The sequence below is a fragment of the Salvia splendens genome, chromosome 7 (genome assembly GCF_004379255.2).
Source record: "Salvia splendens isolate huo1 chromosome 7, SspV2, whole genome shotgun sequence".
In the NCBI taxonomy this organism is placed as follows: domain Eukaryota; kingdom Viridiplantae; phylum Streptophyta; class Magnoliopsida; order Lamiales; family Lamiaceae; genus Salvia; species Salvia splendens.
In genome coordinates, this window is record NC_056038.1 from 20335707 (window position 1) to 20342644 (window position 6938).

Here is a 6938-nt window from a genome sequence, read left to right on the forward strand (position 1 = left end):
CACAAAATGGTATCAAATGGATAAAAGAGTTATTACATATACAAGCATTCGAAAGATGCTTTCAGTATACTAAACTCTAACATGGCGGCCATCGTCCTCGGGCGCGGACGATGCCTCCATTGTGGGTGCACGTCATCGTCCCGCCCTACGCCCACGCCCGATGCATCGTCCCCATTGTGGGCTCGGTAGACGATGGGCACAGACGATGGCACGCGTTTTTTATTTTTTTGTATAAATACCCTCTACCCCACCTTCATTTGTAACATTTCATTTCACGATTCCACTCTCGAAACTCACATTTACTACGAAATGGATTCAAGTCCCAATAGTCCGATGTTTGGTGAGGCGCGTTGGTCGGGTACATAACCCGACGAATATCGGCCGTTCGACGCCAACACGCAGTACTATCCCGAATTCAGTACGGAATCGTACGGTTTGGATGACATGGAGCCGTCTCCAAACCGACCCGTCGCCCCCTCCCGCCGCGCAGCCGCCGAGGCCGCCGCCGCCACCGACGCCACCCCATCCGCCGCCGACGCCGCTTCCGCCCCCGCCAAAAAGAAGCGGAACCGGCAGCGTGCGTACAAGTTACCACCTCCGGGAAATTGTGAAGAGTACGCCTCCGGCCGTACGAACTACCAGCCGGATGAAACCATCTAACAACCAGAGGCAGGTGGAGTACTGAGAGCGCATCGCCGAGCGCGTACAAGCGCTAACGGGAGCAGCTCCGCAAACACTGAGATCAGGTGAAGAAGCAAGTCAACCTGTTTGCGTCGGAGTACGAGAAGTGCGCGAGGGAGCAGGGGAGCGGCGAGAGCTTGAGCAATGTGCGCGCTAAAGCGCTGTTGTCGTACCAGTCCCTGTACGGCGACTTCAAGCACGAGGCCATCTGGGCGCTCTTGAGGGACAAGCAGAAGTTCCAAGGCGGGAATCTGCACACCGGGGCGATAAAGAGGACGAAGACCACCGAAGCTGGTGGTTACACGAGCAGCGAAAGCGGAACTCGTCCGGTGGACCGCAACCTTTTGATCTACATGTCGTACCCCTTGATCGTTTCCCCCTTCTTCCCCGCTTCTTAATTCCTTCATTAGTCGCGATCAACCGTGTTTTCTATCCTTAGGAAGTGCGGTCGTGACAGAATGGTATCAGAGCAATTTTTCCTTCCACTCTGGACCGAGAGTCTTTTATTCAATCTAGTCTAGACTCGTTTCGCTAGACTAAAAGAGAAATCATTGAAGGCTCAACATTCCGTCTCGCCGCGCTCAACAAGTGAGAAGGTAAAATGTTTTGTAATGAGAAATGTTTATGCAATTGATGTTGAACGTGATAATGAATGGAGTATGATTGATAATATTATGAGATGCACAAATATCGGGACGAAATTTCTGTTAAGGTGGATAGATTGTAACGCCCGTACTTTTTAAGTACTAATTAAAATAGGTCGTGAAGTAATGACGTTGATGTTGCTATGATTAGCATGATGAATGAAGTACGTGGAGATGAATATTTTCTTATGGAAGACGACGTGCGTAAATCGAGGAATGGTTGAAGGAATTATATTTGGAACAACACTAAATATAAGTTGTGTTGTTCAACGTACTTTAATTTTTGTTTGTGAAGAACGAGTTAACAAAATTAAATAAAGAACCGTGAATTTTAATTATCGAAGGAAAATACGAAAATATAAAGTATGAATTTATTTTGGGCATTGCAAATTTAATTAGAGTCCAATTGTCTATCTACAAAATAGCTTGGACCCTAATTAACAAAATAATAATATTATCAATTTGGGCTTACAACCAAGCCCAAGTTCAATAAATTAATTTAGAAGTCCAATCCTTTTCCAAAAAAGGGAGCAAGCCCAAAGAACTCCCTTCTCCTTCTTCTTCTCCAAGTAGTCGACGGTTTTTCCACAAGGACTCTCCACCTCCAACTCTTTCACCTTCCCTCTTCCACCATCAATGCTTCCATCCAAGAGTCACCCCAAAGCCACTACTTTAGCCTTTCAAACTCTCCTCCTCACATTACACTACACAAGAAAAAAAAGGAGAGAGTGAGAGAGGGAGCCGAGAGGAAACCGAGAAAGGGAGCAAGAGGAGGATTTTTTACCATTCTTGTCCATTCACCACCAAGACCAACCAATTTGGAGGTATACTCCCTTCTCAATCCCAAAGCATGAGTAGATAGTTGCTATGCATATATGTTGTTCATATTTTCACTTCCATAACCAATTCAACAAGTTAACAATCAACAATCGAAACTAATCGAACACTCGCCGTATGTAATCGAAAGTCTCAAAGAACGTAACTTGATAATAAAAATACACCTTGCGGGTTGAATCGGAGTAGTTCGGAGTGATACCGGAGAAGGAGAAGCTGCCGGCGGCGGCGGGCAGTGGCGGACAGCCGCGCCCTGACGTTTCCAGTGGCGGCACCGGTGAGACAGCAGCACCGTTGCGACAGCATCAGCTCTTCCGGCTCCTGACGGAGCAGCGGCTCCCGGCGGCGACAGCTGTAGCAGTGTCAGGTACAGCGGCGACGTACGACGGAGGCTGTCGTGACCCGGTGAGTTTGAAGGCTCAATCTATGGCGGCCGCGATTTATCTTCCCTGTGGGCAATGGAGGCGACGACCAATTGGGAAAATCCTGTAAATTGTCGAGAGATAGATGGAGACGAGATAGAGAGAAATAGAGAGAGAGAGATAGGGAGAGAAGAATAGCGTGTAAAATGGGGGAAGGTAAAGGGATCTGGGCCTCTTTTGTTTTAAAAGCAATTGGGCCTCATTAATAAATTTGATGTTTTGTTAGTTTGGGCTCTCTTATATTTTTGCTTTGGGGCTTAAGATTTAATTGGAAGAAGGAGGTGAGGAAAATAAGTAAGGCGTGGGCCGATAACTTAATCTTAAAGAATAATTTAAATTAATTGTGGGAAATTATTTAATTAATTCCGAAATAATGTGAAGGTTGAATAATTTATCCCAAGTGCGAAGTATATACAATTGCGAAGAGCAATAATTGCAATAAATTAACTATGCGCTTAATTGATTTTTGGGAATTTATTCCGACGTCATGGAAAATACGAGGAGCCAACGGAGGAAAGAACGGGCGTAAGCGGCTGACCGGCGTCGCACGCAACGCCTTGGGCGGCCGCCGAATAATCGAAAATGCACGATAACCGAGAAAACGAATTAAAAGATTTTAATTAGAGTGCATGCATTCTAAATACCTTCGTTACCGAGAATTGATGTGAACTTTATGTATTTTCCGAAAAGGTGTTTCACACGCACGCTAGAAGTCGGAACGAGGAACTATTTACGGAAATTCTAAGCTTTTGAGGTGGGCTCTATTACTTAAACTCTTTTATTTTGCAATGATATGTAAATGGAGAGATAAGGGTGGTTTGAATGTTATGTCATGCCATATTTTATGTTTTGAATTGCCTATCTGACTGTGTACTAGGATAATGTCCTACTAGACTTTGATGGTTAACGAATTCGGGTCTGACTAGGGAGTGAGTCCCTACTCGGACTAGTGCACTAATGGGGATCGTGAGCCGTCCTCTAGGTCGGCCGGTCCAGTGATCGAGTTTGTAGCCACATTCTCGTTTCACATGATGGTTCAGATATGGTACATGATGGGGGATGATGATGATATTTGTCTGCAGACACTATTTTAAGGAATGATTTAGTGTTTCTCGGCCTTTTAAAGTAAAACCCGAGTTTCACTCAATGATGGCTTGACATAATCGATAAATGTATTTTGGGCATGAGTTCACTGAGTGCATCAAGTACTCAGCCCTTGCATATGTTTTCCCTATGTGCAGGTTGAGCGAGGACGGGAGGCGGAGGATGTTGAGCATTTGGACAAAGACAGGATTCAATAAACGTTCCGGTTACTATTGTGTCTTCATACATAGTAGTAGCTAACTCTCAAATGCTTCCGCTATGCCAAGTTTTAAGAATTTCTTTGTTTTCCTTTGAATTGTCAAACTATGTCATTCACGTATGTACCTTCGGGATTTGAAACCTTGTTGATAAATGAAAATTCGTATTTTGATCGATATGTCGTACTTCCTTGACTGCTACCCCCTTCTTCCCCGCTTCTTAATTCCCCCACTAGTCACGATTCCCCGTGCTTCCTATCCTTAGGAAGTGCGGTCGTGACAGTTCCGCCACACCGATGTCCTCCCTGCGTCCCATAGGCGTCAAGGCTGCGAAGGGCAAGGGGAAGGCGGCAGCGACATCATCCTCGACCGCCGCCGCGCTATTGCCGATCCCGGTCCCGATCCCGACCCTGAGCCCGACGGCCGCCGCGTATGAGTCGTTGGCAACAACCTCGATGGTGAAGACGTTGTTGCAGACGCACAATGCCCTCAAGAAGTGTACGGACCCCGCCGAAGCCGAATATCTTCGGGGGGTTGATCGATGAGCTGCGCCGGAAGTTGAGAATTGCGTAGATTAGCCAACTTGAATCGTGTAACTTTTGTGTAATTAATGCAATCTTCGCCGGTTTTTAGTTACTCGTGTTTTTAAATTAGTTTGCATTATATATTTGAAAATATTTAAATTAATTAACAAAATATTAATAATAAAACATATAGGGCGCGCCTTAGGGCGCCCCATTGCAGGTGGGGTGTAGGAGGATAAAACTGATAACGTGGCGCGGCTTAGTGCGCCCCATTGTAGATGCCCTTACATAATTGATCAGCACATGGAAGAAATAGGGCGTTAATTGCAATTTGCAAAAGAAATGGAACATTAGTCAGGGGGGTGATTTAAATTATTAGTGTCATTGTGTATGTTTTTTTATCTGTCCCATTTTAACTAAGAACATTTCCTATTCAATGCAAGATTTGTTCAATTTTTTTTAAGTTAATATTTCCTATTCAATACGTGATTTTTGCAATTCTTTTTAAGTTAAGTGGAGAAAACAAAAATAAAAAGTAAATATAATAATATTTTATTTTAAAAAATATACTCCTTCTGTCTCATAAAAATATATGCATTTTCCATTTTCGTCCGTCCCACAAAAATATGTACATTTCATTTTCTAAAAGTTATATCAATTTAATAATGTAGATCCCACTATCCACTAACATCACTTTAACTATCATTCTCCTCTTTTCTCTTACTTTACCATATCATTCTCTTCATTTGTCTTATTTTACCTATTTAGTCTTAGTTCCCGTGCCATATCCATTGCTTATATTTTATGGGACGGAAGGAGTATTAATTAGAGTGGAACATTTATAAAGAAAAATGTAATTTAGAATGAGACGACATAAATACTTACTATTTTTTCTTCCCTTCCATTTTTTAATTCCTTGTGTTTGTCATTTTTGGCAGGTCAACTCTATCGGCATTTACATATTTAAGGAAAATTTAGGAAAAAGCTACTTCCCCACGTTACTTGAGACATTCTTTTCGGCACAAGATTTAAAAAAAATTGTTTAGTGAATTAAATAAAGTAGAAGAGTGAATAAAGTAAGAGAAACGATAGAAGGTGAAGTAAAAGAAAGAATAAAGTAAGTGTAATTAGATGTTTTGTTTTTAGTAAAAAAAATAAATGACTCAAGTAACTTGGGACACCCAAAATGGAATACGACTCAAGTAACTTGGGACAGAGGGAATACGTGTTAGGGACACACAAGTTATAATATGGAGTACTAGTATTTCATTTATGGCGCAACTATTTCATTTATATTATATAAGATATTATTCCCCCGTCCCTATAAGTATTTCATTCATTGTGCAACTATTTCATTAATATTTATATAAGACATTAATCCCCCATTCCTATTATATGTCTCAACTTTCCATTTTGGTCTGCCTCTTATTCTTCATTCTTACATTTCATTCTTATGTTTCATTCTCACATTTCATTTTTATAATAATACTTCATCAATTTCTTAAAAATTCCTTTCTTTATTTCTTTATTGGGCCGTTTTCTTTATTCCTTTCTTTTTGGGCCGTTTTCTAAAAATAGAAATTATAAATTTTAGGAAATGCAACCCACAGTCAACTAACATTAGTTCTACTACTTTTTCTACTTATCTCTCTTACTATGTCCATTTTTTCTCTTTATTTCTCTTACTTTACCAATTTTGCATTAAAACTCGTATCGTTTCCAAAGTTTCAATTTTTATAAAATGAAGAGAGTATTAATATGTACTCTCCCCCCGTCTCATAGAAATATGCGCATATTTCCTCTTTCGCCCGTCCTATGGAAAAATAGTCAATATCCATTTATGACAACATTTTTCTCATTCTCTTTTACTTTATCATTTATGAGTTCCACCATCCACTACACAATTTCAACTATTTTTTCATTAGCTCTCTTACTCTACCAAATTATGCGTTAATACCCGTGCCAACCCTGAAGGGCCTATTTCTATGGGACGAAGGGAGTATAAAAGTATGACTGACCCATTAAATTCTTTAAATCACTTTCCTTTACATTTATTAAATCCTATATCAGGATAAAGTGAAACACATATACAATTGTAATTAACAATCTGCATAAGTAGTCGGCAGAAGACGATATTCTTTACTATTAAGGAACGAAAAGACTAGAAAGTATTCATACTAGAAATCTGGAAACGCCATTGGTTCAAATAGCCTATTAAACCCCACGACTGTACTTTTATGATCACAAGCAAAGTCTTCGTCAACTATATTACTGTACTTTTATGATATTTTTCCAAAGTAAACGTGTTTGCTAGAATTGTTTATTGATAGTTGGTACGTACTTCACGCTATTGATGTTGACTAAATGTTGTGGAGGTAACATTTTATTCCAATTTTATCAATCTACATAACTCGACCATAATCGTTTTAACTTTCGAGTTGCCTCGGGTGCATGTGAACGGAAATGTGTGCAAATTGTAATTAAAATTCTCAATCTACATAAGTAGTCGGCAGAAGGAAGCGTATTCAATAA

General features: G+C 40.8%; 1 long non-coding RNA gene across 1 annotated transcript; it reads right to left on the reverse strand.

Annotated features, from left to right (window-relative positions):
• Window positions 1–1674: 1674 nt before the first annotated feature.
• LOC121811558 lies at window positions 1675–2708 on the reverse strand. The gene is made up of 2 exons (XR_006052698.1): window positions 2110–2708; window positions 1675–2029 (listed from the first exon to the last, which is right to left on the reverse strand). It is a non-coding gene; the product is annotated as an uncharacterized LOC121811558 (long non-coding RNA).
• Window positions 2709–6938: the final 4230 nt, after the last annotated feature.